At 42.3% G+C, this 16,435-nt stretch overlaps 2 long non-coding RNA genes across 4 annotated transcripts in view; both read right to left on the bottom strand.

Annotated features, from left to right (window-relative positions):
* Positions 1-16,435, bottom strand: part of LOC142786474 (uncharacterized) — a 273,752-nt gene that overhangs the window by 223,516 nt on the left and 33,801 nt on the right. The gene's annotated exons all lie outside the window — the stretch shown is intronic.
* LOC142786471 (uncharacterized) lies at positions 3,757-12,177 on the bottom strand. Of its 3 annotated transcripts, none has more exons than XR_012889060.1 (3): positions 4,526-12,177; positions 4,210-4,421; positions 3,757-3,908 (listed from the first exon to the last, which is right to left on the bottom strand). It is a non-coding gene; the product is annotated as an uncharacterized LOC142786471 (long non-coding RNA). The 3 variants fall into 3 exon arrangements; XR_012889059.1 differs by having other exon boundaries at positions 4,210-4,825; positions 5,283-12,177; XR_012889058.1 differs by having other exon boundaries at positions 4,210-12,177.

The following is a 16,435-nucleotide window of genomic DNA, read 5'->3' as shown; positions in this document are numbered from 1 at the left end:
AGTCCGCAGATGGGAACACCCTGTGGGATACATTTTGCTTCACACTAAAGCAGATGATAGACAAACATGTTCCAAGCAAACATTTGTCTGCCAAATAAACCTGTGATAAACCTTGGGTTACTCTGGAAATCAAGCGAATGATCAACGAGAGACATCGTCTCCTGAATGCTTAAAGAAAACAGCAAAACCCTGGTGCAATCATGGTGCTAAAGTCGCTTGGAAGAGATATCAAAAACAAAAAAACAAAATTGCCAAGGAAAAACATCTGACATTGAGCCCAAAGTTAAAAATAACTCGAAAAAAATGTGAAAGTGTTCAAAAGCGAACAGCAAAGAATCGATTGGCATTCTGAGAATCAACTACGGCGGAGTACTTTTAATTGGTTACACTCATAAAGCTTCCGCTTTCAATCGCTATTATCAGGCTTATTTTACGCACCCTTGTCACAGTGTTGTACCGTGTATTCCTGACAGCATCTTTCAACCTATGCCGGAACTGTTGGTAACACATGGTGGTCTACTTAAGTTGCTTCATAATATGAAGGCTTCTTTTGTACATGGCCTTGACCGTATACCATCTTACGTGTTGATCCATACTTTTACAGATAACTGCGTCTGATAGACTGCCCTTAATTGGTGTTATTCAGACTGAACAGGTTGTTACACGTTACTATGCACAGACAACATATCTCGCAGCCGCTTTACTGATGGCGGCAGAAACCATTCTCTAATGTCGAACCAAGAGGACATCGCGGGTGAAGGCAATTAAGGCACTGCTCAACATCTTGAACATAACCGACTTGAACATAGCAGACTGGAAATGAGAATCATTATCTGAGTGCTCACTCCTCTATCACTCTTTCTCAATGTTTAAAACTCCACCGCCCTTACCGCAGTGTAGGCGGGCATACCGGTGCTTCCAGACTGATTAACATCCCTGCCTAGCTTTTCCCTCCTGTTTCTTCCGTCTTTCTTTCCTGACAATTGGCGGAAAGCCAAAATTGAAGTGCTTAAGCGCTTGATGGTGGTAGCATCTGGGCATTAGGCCAACTTATGCAAAATTGCTGCCATCTGCCGCCCAACGTGTACATGCTGCCATGTGAGAGGGTGGTCAATTTTAGAGGGTGGTCAGTTCTCTTAGATAAAAAATAGGGAAGTGAAAGGTGAGATTCTTCATGTATTTTGATCAATCCATAAAATATTTTGAATAGCATTTCTAATCTCAAGCTTTTCTTACGTCATACTCACAAATCCTACCCTAACTTGTCCTTAAGTGCGGTGACACTGACACTGAAGTCATAGTTGCTAGTCACAAAACGAGCTGCGTGGTTTCGTACGATCTCGAGCATACTAGACAAAGTTTTTGTTTGTGGGTCCCACGCCAAACAGGCGTACTTTTAAGACAGGTCGGACATCTGAAAAGTCAAGTAGTTCTCTGGTTTCGGGAGGAGCTCACCGGAAGTTTTGTTTAACAAAGTTTAACCTACTGCAGGATCTCGCAGTGACATATTCAACGGGCTTAGTCTAGGTAAGAGTTGATGAAAATGGAACACTTGGGCATTTGCACTCAGTTACTCGCGTTAGCTGGATGGTATCTAATGTATATACAAACAGGTATGGGTCGTGTTTACGTGTGGAAAAGACGCACTGGCGCTTTCTAGGGTTCAGACTCATACGTCACTTATCACACCAGTGCATAATACTGTCCAAATCGCGTTGCAAGTACTGATAATCAGATGTTGATCTAATTCCATGGTAAACCACACAATCATCTGCATGCAGACGTACTTTGCATGACACATTATGAGCAATATCGTTGATGCATACTAGGATTAGCAAAGGTCGCAACACAGATCCCTGCGGAACTCATAATGGAACAACGACATGTTCAGATGAGGAATCATTAATTACGACACGTTGCATCCGGTCTTGTAGATAACACCTGATCCAATCAAGTAATGCAAAAGTATTACGAAGCGATGAGAGTTTATGTAGCAGCAGTACGAAGGCACAGAATCAAACGCTTTCTGAGAGTACAGGAATGTGCAGTCCGTCAGCGCCCCAAAATCAAATGAGCAAAAAAGATCATGACAGAACTCAATAAGCTGATGAGCTGTGTTGAGCAAGAAAAACTAGACTAAAATCTATGCTGCGATTCTGTGAAAAAATGTTACTTTCTAGATGTTTTATTACGACGCCCTACACTACGTGCTTCAATGTTTTGCTGCACATGGTCGTTAGAGAAATAGGCCTGTAGGAGACAATATTTTTTGGGCCACCCTTATGAATCGGAATCACATACATGACTTTCCATTCACTAGGTAAAGAAGATGTACGCAATGATTTCTCAGAGATTATAACAAGTTAGTGGGTCAATACATCATAGCAAGCCTTCCCCTAGGGAAAATTCCGATAGAAAAACTGATAGGCTATCAGGTTATTGACAGTTGTATCAGTCTATAGGTGTATCAGTCTGTGAGTATTAGTCTATGAGTGTATCAGTCTATCAGTGTACCAGTACTGGTGTACCAGCCTATAAGTGTAGCATTCTACTCTGATAGGCCCACAAGCGAATCGGTGCTTAGCCAACTGGCAGGTGTACCGCTACGTCAGAGCAAGTAGGACACAAATATGAACACAGAAATCAAAAAAAAAATATTTTATTTGATGTGCCGTGCCTTTGTTAATCTTTTGATTTCATCAAGTCATTAATTTTATTTGCCAAAGCTTTATTGAGGAGCTTCTTCGTTTGCTCAACCTCTCCAATCAGAACAGTGTGCTTCAAAAAATGGTTGAAGAAATCTGCATGATCAAAAACAAACCAAGGTATGGGCACTTAATAAGCGACAATTATGTGCACTCTAAATAGAAGAGTCGATCCCCTAGCAAAAATTCTGATAGAAAAACTGATAGGCTATCAGGTTATTGACAGTTGTATCAGTCTATAAGTTTATCAGTCTATGAGTGTGTCAGTCTATCAGTGTACCGGTACTGGTGTACCAGCCTATAAGTGTAGCATTCTACTCCGATAGGCCCACAAGCGAATCGGTTCTTAGCCAACTGGCAGGTGTACCGCTACATCAGAGCAAGCAGGACACAAATATGAACACAGAAACCAAAGAAAATATTTTATTTGATGTGCCATTTTTGTGTTAATCTTTTGATTTCATCAAGTCTTTAAGTTTGTTTGCCAAAGCTTTATTGAGGAGCTTTTTCGTTTGCTCAACCTCTTCAATCAGAACAGTGCGCTTCAAAAAATGGTTGAAGAAATCTGCATGATAAAAAAAACCAAGTTATGGGCACTTATTCAGCGACAATTATGTGCACTCTAAATAGAGGAGTCAATATGACAAGGAAATAAGTAGGAGTGCTACCAGCCTGCCTCTCTATTATTGTTTAAAATTAGTTTGTGGATTCTTGCATAAAGGTACCCAGCTCCAGTAGGCAAAAGCTAGACATGATGCTTTAGTAAGTATTTATAACACAAGTTAATTCCCTAGCAAAAATTCTGATAGAAAAACTGATAGGCTATCTGTTTATTGACAGCTGTACCAGTCTATAGGTGTACCAGTGTATAGGTGTACCAGTGTATAGGTGAACCAGTGTATAGGTGTACCAGTCTATACGTGCACCATTATATAGGTGCCCCAATCTGTTTAGTAGAAGCTAATAAGTGCATTGGTGCATGCTTAACCGACTGGTGGATTCGCCACTGCATTAGAGCGAGCTGGACGGACAATAAAAGTGAACACAAAAATCAGACAAATTTCTTTTATTTTATGCCTCATGAACTAATTCTTGGACTTCATGAGGTCAATAATTTTGTTTGCGAGCGCCTTGTCCAAATCTTCATCTTTCCGCTGCCTTCTCCAATTGGCAATCAGTTCTTCAAATAATGACCGAAGAAATCTGCATGATCAATAACGAAACGTAGTATGGACACTTGTTTGGTGACAATTATGTCGAAACAAAGGAGTAAATAAGACAAAGAAATAAATACGAGTGCTATCACTGTCTTTCTTTCAATTTTAATTATTTTGTTGGTTCTTGTATAGAAGCGCCCAACTCCAACATGCCAAAATACGAGGCTTGAAGCCTTAGTAGTTACAACACAAGTTGGCTGTGGAACCTCGACTGATTATACTGATATGCACAAGCATGAAGCCAATCAATTTCATAAACTTTGGGCAAACTGGGAAATTTTACCTACCAGAAAGCACAGTGCTCTTTTCGTTGTCCAAGGGTGGTTTCGCCTCTCCTTTATTGCGGTTGGAGACTGCACCAGTGACGGAGCACCCGACTATACCTGCCGTTGAAAAAAATGGCCATGGCCGCCTCACGCACAAACCGAGTTTCACTTTTTGTGCTAATTAGACAGCTATAAATGCCCTCAGATATGGCGATTCCTCTGCCCAGTTGCACCTATAAAACAAATTGAAAATAACGTGTACACAACAGTATGTCAATACACATTCCCTCATTTCTGCAGACACACTTATGAGCTTACACGCAGAGTTTTACAATACCTCTCTATTAGTGGGCACATAATTGAAAATTTGCCCTGGAAACTGTTCACTGTTCTCCCTCACACTTGCGGAGACCACTCGGTGATCAAAACCTTCAGTGCTGCTCCTGGTCATAGTGGCGGTGCGTGGCGGCTGCACGGTGGGAGTATGTGGCGGCCGCATGGCCACGATTTCTGGTGGCCGGATGACGGCGGTACATAGTGGTTCCACGGTAGCAGTGCATGGTAGTGCCAAAGGCGCAGCTTCTTTTAAATATGTTGGCCTGTGGCTGCAGCACTCGCAAAGCACGAGCTTTTTTTTCTGTAATAAAAAAGCAGAGCATGCAGAAAAAGGAACTATATCACATCCTTATTACAGTTGCGTCCTGGGTCCAACTGAAAAGACAAGGGTGCACAACCTAGCAAGGCCAAATAACATGACAAATATTGCATGCAGAAGAGATACCATGTGAAAGCAGAATAATAGGCTGGGTGTTACGTTTCTAAGTCATGCTGTGATTATCAGGGACACCGTAATTGAGGGCCTCAGAAATTTTGACCATGTGTTTTTTACGTACACCAAGCTGCGACAGTATGGAAAAGCATACTTACAAGTGATTAAAATGATGTGTGCATCACTGGGATGTTTGAGATATAAGCTAAGGTTGCATTCTGCTTTACAGCAAAACTGTATGATCGATATAAGAAAACTGCAACATAGTGATGTATACAACTGTAGCAACAGTGCATTACAACAATTTATAAGGAAATAACCAAACCTGTTTCGAAAATTTTGTTGCAAAGAGCCTTTTCAAGTATTCTAATGCGCTCCAATAGCTTGGCATTTTCAGCCCTGAGCAAACTGACATCTTCTTTGAGACGTTCTGCCTCCATCTTTTTTTTGCCAGCATCACCAAACAGGAGGTCTCGATTCCTTTTTTCGAAGTGCTTGTCAACAGCCTTCTTTTTCTGTTGAACAGTAGCTTGATGTCGTGTATCCTGCAAATGCATAGCCAACCCAATATTCAGTAAAACCTCGTTAATTCGAAGTCACTGGGGCTGCGAGAAATCTTCGAATTAAGTGGGGTTTGGATTAACAGAACATACAATCAATGGGGTGCAAGGAACTTGCAATTCTTCAAAGCAATCAGGGCTGATTCTTTACTGTGGCGGCTAGCTTGCGGCTCCAAAGGTTATGTTTTCCTGCAATGCCTGGTCTTAAAGACGAAGGAATGGTGAGCTTCGTTGCTGCCACCAAAAAAAAAAAGAAACGCAGGAGTGATAAACAAAAATGCATGCCTGCAGAAAACAATATGTGCTTCACAGCAATACAGGAATGACAAGCGGGTAACAAGTCACCTAGTCCTCGCTGTGTCAGCACGTCATCGATCCGACTATTCACTAATTCTTCCTGGTAAAATAAAAAATTAAATGATGGCCAGTGTGTCGAAATCGGCTATATGTTTTGGCTGAAAAGCATGACCATTGAAGCTTTTGCGCTAGTTTTCGAAGTAGGCGTTGCAAGCAAGAACTCTGCCAGCAGTGCAAGTGCACAAATTGCTGGAGCAACCGGCATTAAATTTCTTTACAATCCCAGGAAGAATGGGTAAATCATAACGCACTGACGTTGCAAGAAACGAGCGACATACTTCCCACACGTCACTGCCACTGCTTTATTACAGTGAAACACGTTTTTTTCCCCGCAGGCGCACGTTTTGGTTGACCACGAGACCGTTTTTTTTTGTTTTCGCTGGAAGTAGTGGTCGAGGCTGGAGCGCTGAATTCAGCTGCCACTGATTAGTATCACGACATGGCATTGCCATTTGGCTCTTGAAAGCAGTTGTTTCCACCTGTTTGCGGCGAAATCGGGAATCGGCACGTACATGGCAGCCAAAGTTATCCCATTAACCGGACTGGTGCTGACCGCCGCTTCTAGTTGTCCATTCAGACTTACATTGAAAAATACAGGATCGCAGAAATATTTGACTTAAGGGGGATTTCGAAATAACTTAGTTCGAAATAATTTTCACAGCTTATTGTTCGTTTTTATGTAAAAACAAGGCGCACGCATTGTCGTGCACCCCATCCACACTAGCCAATGTTATCTAAACCAGTCAATTGTATGAAAAAAGTGGCAAAGCGGCACTCATACTTCGCTTTAAGAATAACATAAGTAGCTATTCGACATATTGCAAGTTTATCACCCCCTTCAAGAGTAAATATGACTTTACCGGCGCACCTGTGTATACATTAGAGCATCGCTGCTCCGTGTGCGACTCGGCAGGTCCATATCAAAGCTGGCTCTCGGTAATTATCACGCCGCTAAGTTTCACATCGGCTGCATGTGAACGATTGAACCTACTTCTTCAAACGACAGATCCTCCACTTCATCTGAACTGCAGCTTTCAGACGGGTCATTGTCTGGTCTCTGATTGATTGATTGATATGTGAGGTTTAACGTCCCAAAACCACCATATGATTATGAGAGACGCCGTAGTGGAGGACTCCGGAAATTTTGACCACCTGGAGTTCTTTAACGTGCACCCAAATCTGAGCAAACGGGCCTACAACATTTCCGCCTCCATCGGAAATGCAGTGTCTGGTCTCTGAGGCATAGATGTTCGTTTTTCCGTAGCTTTTCGAGCATCGTCCTCGTTTTCTAATAAAAAAAAAGATCAGTGGATAACGTCAGGCTGACTGCTTCCTCCTTTTCTTTTTGAATGTGGAAAGGAAGAGGCACACTCACCGTAAAGCCTAATCACTTGAGCATGGTAGTGGCCGCAGTGCGCGTCATCTTCCCAGAACACTTTGTACCACTTACAATGATTGAAATCGCTTGTACTTTTCGGTTCTAGGTGCTTACGAGAAGCGATTGGAACAATCCGCTTTTGATTACCGTCACGGAAACGAACGAATGAGAACATATCGTCGGCGTACACGTACGCTACAAAGCAACACAGAACACACACACACAAAAAAAAACGTGCACTGCGATCACAATGACGATGGTGGTGTCCTCAGTGAGTATTTTCAACTTCATTGAAACAAACTCTATCATCAAAACAAAGTTACTTCGAGTTAAGGTAACTGAATTTATTTTTTAAAATTTAACACATGCAATAAAATTGATTATTAATATTATAATTTATATGCTTTTATAATCACAGTAAATATGAATGAAAACAAACACAAACAAGTAGTGTTGCCAGGTGTCGCTCACGTCAGCCCACGCCGCTAATGCGTTGTTTTATCGACATCACGGCCTCATGGCAGTCTTGCCTTAGAACACCTGGTCTCGCTGCATGTTTTATACTAGTTGACGGCGCCGCGCGCACCATCTTCAAGTCAAGGCAAGCAAGGTGTGAATGTGAAGCTTCTTTTAAGGGTGTATCCTACCTCTGTCAATGCATCTTGGACCCACCTAGATTGTTCATCGTGGCCTCAGTTTCCGTGGACACCATGAAGCGCATTACTTGAAGTTAGCGTACAACTTGACGGAAGATGGATTCAATTCAACCCGTGCCTCGATCAAAAAAGAGGAAGCGCTATTTGGAGCCTGGATCACATTATGTAGTACCGCGGACAACGAGCCCATATCAAAAAGCGGCCGAGGCGCAATCTGCCAGCGAGCCATGCTCTAGCAATAATGCTCCTCAAACTTCAGCTGGTAACGGGGCTTCTGGTGTAGCGACGCTCGACACACGAAGTCTCATTGATGTACATGGTGACAGCAATGAAAATACTGATCCCGACGACACCTAAGGCTTCGAGGAACGCTCGTTCTCAAGCGATTCCTACCAAACTACAAATTCGGCTTGCGACGATGCAGGCATGAGCGACCGCCATGTCGATAGCGACACAGATCGTGAGCAGGATGAAGATGAGTTTTGCCGCTTGTTTTCTGATGAGCGCTTGCCAAACTCGGACGTAAACGTCAGAGAAGCAATGATTATCCTGATAGCGTACAGTACATCTGCGAGACTGAACTGGACCAATGTGGAAACTGGTGGGGGTGATAAACCTTTTTTTGGGAAAGCAAATTCTGCCAACGTCCAAGCACCTGCTTAGGAAGACATGGAAATCGTGGCTGGCTGGTACAGTCCAACGCCATTACTACTGTAAAGAATGTGAATCGATCGTACCCAATCCTAGTGAGAGGGACTTCGTGTGCCCACAGTGCACAGCCTTGAATCCCCCAGAAAATCACTTTGCCATGATTGATGCGAAAAAACAAATAGAGGTGCTCCTTTCTAGCAGCAGTGTTGCAAAAGGGCTTTTAGCTGTTCTACAAAAGAAGCTGTCACGTGCTCATGAGACAGACCTCACCGACATAACTGATGGCAAGTTGTACAAAAACCAGATGAAGGAAGCGTCATGGTCAGATTTGACAGTGACTTTCAACGTTGACGGAGCAAGGGCATTCAAGTGCAGCAAATCATCGTTGTGGCCCATTCAGTGTGTTGTAAATGAACTCCCAGTAACACTGCGCTGGAGCAACATGCTACTTTGTGGCCTCTAGTTTGGGAAGGGGCATCCGAAAATGGCACTCTTTTTGGAGCTATTCATTGAAAACATCAGCAAAGTTGGGGCTATAAAGTGGGACTGCAATGGTCTCAAGTTATCATCCAAAGTCCGTGTTGTTTGCTGCTGCGTCGATGCCCCTGCACGGGCTGCAGTACTCAACATGAAGCAATTCAATGGGTATCACGGCTGCAGCTTTTGTCACCACAAGGGTGTTTATATCTCCGGTGAGTATCACATCTGTTCAAGCAAGAGTTCAGTTTAGTGTGCCCAAGCAAAAGTTTTCCAAGTTCCAACATGCATATATTTCAATGCATTCAGCGAGTTTTCGCCTTTTATTAATTATGAGCAACAGTGGTACCATTCAAGAAACCTACTAACAAACATTTTAGAACAGTAACCATTCGAAACAACGCATAATTTTAACTACGCTCGTAATCTTATGTAAATATATAATCGTTCGATGAGCAATTGGACTAAACATAAATGTAAATATATATTTTTTGTATGCTCACTATTGGGCAGCGCTTTCGACTTCTTGTACACCTTTGGCAAACAGTGTCATGTTAGAACTTTCTTGAAAGGTGCATTTTATGTTTTTTTTTATTTACAGGGTCACTGAAATATCCACTTTTGAAAGATGGCCACGAGCCAGAACCAAGGACGGACGCTACCTTTCGAAGGGACATGGAGGTATCCCTGGAGTCGGGTGAACCATCGCATGGCATCAAAGGGTTTTCACCCCTTGCCCGGCTGCCAGGGTTTGATTTGGTGTGGTCTGTGTGCCCTGATTATATGCACAATGTGCTAGAAGGCGTGGCCAAGCAACTTGCCGACATATGGTTTGGCTCGCCCGGCTCCCCATCCTATATTGGGCAGCCAGAAAATATACGCAAGTTTGACCACAGGCTCACTAATGTAAAGCCACCGCGGTGGTTCACGAGACTACCACGAAGCATTAAAGAAAGAGGCTTGTGGAAGGCAAGTGAATGGAGGTGGTGGGCCCTTTTCTATGCTGCCCCATGCCTGAATGGCATCTTGCCACGCTCGTATCAAAGTCACATGTGCCTGCTAGCATCATCACTCTACCTTCTTCTGAAGGATCAAATCAGCAGAGATGAAGTCAGGGCAGCAATGGACAGACTGTCCGATTTCGCTCTGAAGATGGAGCCTTTGTATGGCGCAGGTGCCATGTCGTTTAACGTGCACCAGCTACTCCAACTTCCGAAAAGTGTAGCAGAGCTGGGCCAACTGTGGTCCCAATCTGCATTTGGCTTTGAATCTGGCAATGGCACGCTTCTGAAGCTAATTAGCAATGCTAATGGTGTGCCATCACAAATTTCTGAACGCTTTGTGATGAAACTTCAGCTGAAGAGACTTGTGAACACCCTTGATCTTTCCACAGGGGTCAAAACAACCTGCCATCGCTTGATGACCACATCACCTCCAAGAATTGTCGACACACGCCCTATTGGAAAATGTGTTGTGTGTAACACAGTGAAAGAGAGGGAAAGGAGTGCCTTTTTAGAAAAATTAGGCTATGTCCCGACACAACTGGTGAGGTTCCAGCGCATCATGGTGCATGGCGAACATCTAGAAACAAGTGACTATAGGTGCACAAAAAAAAACGAGTAACTGTTTTTTTCAAATGCTAAAATGGAATGTATTGCACACTGCTACATGTCTATGAACTGCCAGACTCTATGTGTGTACTCATGTGCGACTTGCATCTGAACGATACAAGAACACTTCTCACATCGGTCTTTACACACAAACTGAATAAAAAGTTCTTTTACCAGAAGATCTGGACAGAGTGTGCGTGCAGATGAAAGTTGGTCGTGCTTGCTATGTCGGTGATGTACCGAACTTGTTCGAAAGAGATTGATTACCGGGGGCCAGTTACAAATGTAGTCAAACTTCAGTTTATCTTGGTAGTACAATGAAGAGCTAACTTCTCATAACCTTTGCCAAAACAGTCGTACCGTGCTATAATGAACGTCGCTTCAACAAAAGTTTCGCTACAACGAAAAATTCACGGTTCCCCATCAGCAGCCCTTAGGAGTCAATGCATAAATGTTGTCGCCAAAATGAACGCTTTTCTGTCGTCCCGCTTCAACCAAATTTCAGGATGCAATTCCAGGTTCAGATATTTATTCATATCTGATATGTATACAGAAAACCCAGTCTTTAACATTTTGATGCATTTTAATAACCTGAAAATAGGTCGACAAAGTCTAAAACACGTGTTGGCACCACCAGAAACCACCGCTGTACAGCAAGCATTGGCGTTTCCATTGCTCAATAGTGATGGCAATGAGACTGCCCTGCCAGGCCCTGCATTTGCCACTGGCTTGCTTTAGAGCTGCAGACAATCGGAAGCTGAAGCTCAGTCGCTCAAATCATGGTTGCTTTCACGCAGCTACTGGGTGCAAACGCGGAGCGCTGCCTTTTCTGATTCCAATGCCTATAATATTGCCTATAATATTTTTCGCGCTTCGCGAGTGTGGTACCTAATCAGAGCGGCTGTTCATTCGTATTATCAACCAAATCAGCTAGCCACGAGTGATGGACGATAAGAATGGCATAGAATAAGGGAAAAGTCATCGCTCCACAATACCCTGCCCATGTCGGCGCTGTCGGATACACTTTGATGGCGGACAGCTGCTTGTGTTAACGTGTCAATACAACTGTTTGGTACTTTCACAAAAGCAGTTGTAAGCGTTGTTTCAGCATGGTTTTCACCATGGCCTCGCTATGCATGACTGTGAATCGTGTCGTGACACTGCTGGGAACGAATAGGAAGCAGCGGACACTTTTTTTAATTTTAAGAATAAACATTCCTTTGTTTTGCTAGCTCAGATCAGCTACAATTTGTCAATTTCAATACAACTGAATTCTCGCTTCAACGAAATATTTTCTGCGTCCTATGAGTTTGGTTGTAGCAGGGTTCAACTGTAATATTCTCTTAAGAGCTTTTTCGTGTTGTTTGCAGCCAAATGCCTTAACAATTATTAGTACATGTTTTTTTATGTTCATAATTTTTTGTAGGGTTATATCCAAGTATTAAACAGGTCAGAAACACTCCTTAGACATAATGAATAGACATCCTCTGGATAACAGATGCTCCTATAAACCCCTCGGTCAAACTTTGCAGCGGTGTGCAGCAAGGGGAGTTTAGAAGTGATGTACAAAGTTGTGAATTACTCAAGTGCCCTTTTTTATAGAGATGCCTCTGCTCGCTTTCTTAGAACTTTCAGGCCCCTGCTGTATGTTGTAAAACAACAGATAACATAAATCAGGAGGGGTGTTTCGATCAGACGAGCTTCTTGCCATAGGGTGCTGCCACATGCTGACACCGCTCTCCATAATGTGCTAACATTGTGTAGTGAGTCGCACTCATGCATATGAGAATTGGAACAGGTAAAAGTGATCACATACGCTCTAAGTCATGATGTGTGTTTACTTAGCTAATTCTTATGTGCCATCCCTCCCTATGTACCTGCCAAGGCACGTCGGGATGAGAGAAGAGACCACTTAAAGTGTGCAGCAATCCCATGTAACTCGGGTTGCTTTGAAATTTTTGTGGCAGTTGATTTGTGAGACAATGAACTCTGATATTGAGGTCATTTGATGATTACTTGGAAAAGCGGTTCATTTCCCCTTAAAGGATTTCATCCAGTATGGCTTTATGGCACTGGCGCAGTGACTCGTCATTAAAGGCAAAGCACCATGTGGGGCAGGGAGGGATGGCTTGAGTTGTGAAAGTAAAAAACTGCAGCACCCAGACACTGGGGCTTTAACCTTCATACAGTTTTAAAGAATTGTTATGCCAGCATGCTCATTTCACACTAGCACACAATTGTGCACTAATCATGAAGTTTGGTGTCTTGGCATGTTTACTGACCTTATAAGCTACAAATTAGAAAGTCATGTTTGTATATTGCTGTGTGATAAGTTTTATTTGTATTGCTGTGTGAGTTATGTTTTACACGATATATTTGTATGGCTGTGTGATAAGTTATGGTTTAATGTTCCTGAGACACGTTGATTCATTGACTGCCAAAATAAACTGTTGGTATCTGGCACCTGTCACGTACCCCTATTGTTTATTTGTACATGTTGAAGAAGAAATTATCATCCAGCCTGAAACCTGCTTTGCATGAAGACCTCTTTGTGCTCATCTAGAGGAGGAGGAAACAAAAAAGGAGAAGGCAGGAACGTTAACCAGAAACACTTATTGTTGGCTACCCTATATGAGCGATCAGGGGGAGATAGAACAACCAGAGATAGAGGAGGAAAGAGGAAAAATCAAGAAAAAAGAAGAGATGCAATGAATTCATATACTGCTTAACACCGCCATGGAGTATTAAACAGCATTGTATGCATCCTCAAACTACCAGTGGCACTCTGGATGATGCATCATACGAGGGTCACCAAGTTTTCAGTTTTCAACAGCAAAAAAACTGATAGACAGCATACGTAAAATGACGGATTGATTATATGTATATATATAATATATATATATATATATATATATATATGTGTGTGTGTGTGTGTGTATGTATATCAGTCTCATAGAAAAACTGATAGCACTGGTAAGACTTTGTATCAGTCTGATACAAGACTGGTACAACTGGTAAGCAACTGATACGAGTGTGTACCAGAAGTGGTAAGACTTCATATCAGTCTGATACAACACTGGTACAACTGATAGGAAATTGTATCAGACTGATACAGACCTATATCAGGATTATCAGGATGCACATTAAAGGGACCGACCACTGCCCACAACATGAAATGAGATGACTGCGCGGATGTAAAGATGGTCTCTCGTAGCGACTCAAACCAACCTTATTTTCTCGAGAAGTAATTACATTTTTGTTTTTTTTTCTTGTAAATTGCAAGAATAGCCTGTGGCGCCACCTGGTGGCAGAAGCTTCTAATATCTGAGTTGCCCTGTCACGTGACCGTAAACTGTTGCATTAGGTGAACAATTTTCCGGTTAGTAGTGAAATATTGTCTGCTTCTTTATAGTAAAAGATAATACTCTATAAAAATGTACTTATGAGCCTGCGTTAGTAGTACGCATTATAGTGGCGCTGCCTTTGCATGATGTTGTGATCCAGTGCTCGTCAGCGCGTCAACTTTTCTTTGTGCTCATTAAACCGTACACGCAGTTTCCAGGTCGCTAAAATTTTGAAGTGACGTGGTTTTTTTACCTACACTTTCTCTCAGAAATGACGCGCAGTGACGCTTTCGCTGACTTGGCTCGTCGTATGTCGAGCAAGTGACGACGACGGGACAAGCCATTCACGAAACAGGTGCATCAACCTGGGGCACGGGCACCCGCGATGCGGCACAAATGCAGTTACAGGAAACCTGCATAAAGCCATATCATCTCATTGTAACTGGTTTTAGGTATTAAGGTACTTGAGGTGTTTTCAAAAATAGTTGTAAAACTCCGACTAAACCTGGTTAAGCATAGTTACAGGAACTCCTGTGAAAGCAGAACATTGACAGCATGCACATGTCGCTAGAAGCATAGTGTTTCTTAATATCAACTAAAGGAGACTGGCGCTGCGATCGTACAGCGACCATGGCAATGATGGGTAGTTCAAGGATTTGTATAGTCTTCTTACATGCGGATGACGAATCGTTCTTTTGGCTTCGTTGTTACTGTGTTTCAGTTTTGTTTTGAAGGAAACAGCAAACCTTTCTTAATTTCATTACCCGATTTCAAATGGTAAGCCTAAATCACAGAACATTTGTAGATTTTTTTTTATAACAAGAAAATTCGAAGTCACACGGACACAAACGAAGCCGGAAGTACAAAAACGAGACTAATCCGTGTACTACCCATCATCTTATCAAAGAGCTATTGCATTTCTCCTTTTCTACTCTCTTATTCATTTATTACACCTTCGTTCATTCTTACCTTAACTACAACATTGAATCATGGGGCAACACATACAGCAGTCACCTGTCATAATTGCAGACTATTCAAAACCGGGCCATTCATGTGAAAACGTTTTCATCACGTTCTGTTCATGCAAATCATTTATCGCACTCCTACAATAATCCAATAAATATAATCTCGCCATTTTCGTTTTAAGGACACTACAGAACGATATTCCAGTGTCCATAATACCAAGGGCATCCATAATTAATGCTAACAATACTACATTTGCTGGAAACAATAATTTAATTTTATCCATCGTTTGCACAAATTACGGCAAGCAGTTGCTACATTTCTCCGCACTTGCTTTGGGGAATTCGCTACCGTCTACTCTAAAATCAATAAATGCTCCTAGGTTCCGATCTGAACTTCAACATATTCCGTTTGATTTGCTGGATTCTTGTTCCTCACTGCTTTAGTTGTTCGCATTTGGAAGTTTTTGTCTATCTTCTCATCTTTCCTCATTCTTCTGTGATTTCCTTTATTGGTCTTTATATTTTGTCTATTAGTTTGAGCTTTACTATGTTGCAGTTTGAAATGTCTTCCGCTTTGTCCTTACTCTCATCGACTATGGTACATTACTTGTTCGGTGCTTTTTGTTAACGCTGTTTAAAGTTATTCTTTACTTGATTAGAGTTAGTAATTATCATTATTCTTACTATTGGGCCCAGGAATCGCCAATTTACTTGTGTTATTGACTTTGTTATTATGTACAGGAGGTCCCAATTTAGTTCTTACTATGGGACCTCCTTCTGTATATACTAATCATGTATTCTCTCCTTTGTGTGACGTGAAAATTAAAATGATTCCGGTTCCCATGCTCACTGAAGCGCCCTGCATTGCAGCTCCCATAGACACTAGCACCAGAGTTTTTTCTCTCGTGTATAATTAAAAAAACTCTATGGCTAGAAGGGCCACAGACATCACTACCAATTCACAGCGTTGCTGGACAAAAAGGCACGTCGGTGTTCAGCGCCTTTCAAATTGATAAATACTGCTTATAAAATAACTAAGTGCTTCTGGGAACAACTACTGCAGGTGCAAACACTGTGATGGGTAAGCTTTTGGTCGCGCCAAAAAAAAACGGGGTCGAAAAAATTTGTTGTCGGTCCTTTCAAAGAACATCGTGTAGTCAAAACTTCCGGATCCGTCGAAACACATATTCACTCTGTAGGCATTGTTTCTAGTATACCCAGTATAATCTCAATTTGTTTCAATTCACGTTTGCCGATGCATGAATAATGTTACTTGTTGATTCTCCCAACGTATGTCTGACTTCAACACTCAACCTTAGAGTAACATATAAAGTTAAAAGGGGACACTCCCATAGGCTCCTGCTCCTGATTTGAGGTCTCAGCACTCCAAGCAGTTGTCGGGAACCTTCGCAGCCGCAGAGACTAAAGGCCACAGAAAAGGATGTCTCGAAGACCATCTTGTAGCGACAAGGAATGAATA

Source organism: Rhipicephalus microplus, unplaced genomic scaffold (genome assembly GCF_043290135.1).
Source record: "Rhipicephalus microplus isolate Deutch F79 unplaced genomic scaffold, USDA_Rmic scaffold_24, whole genome shotgun sequence".
In the NCBI taxonomy this organism is placed as follows: domain Eukaryota; kingdom Metazoa; phylum Arthropoda; class Arachnida; order Ixodida; family Ixodidae; genus Rhipicephalus; species Rhipicephalus microplus.
Note: the sequence above shows the minus strand (reverse complement) of the source record. Positions and strands in the feature narration are given on the sequence as shown.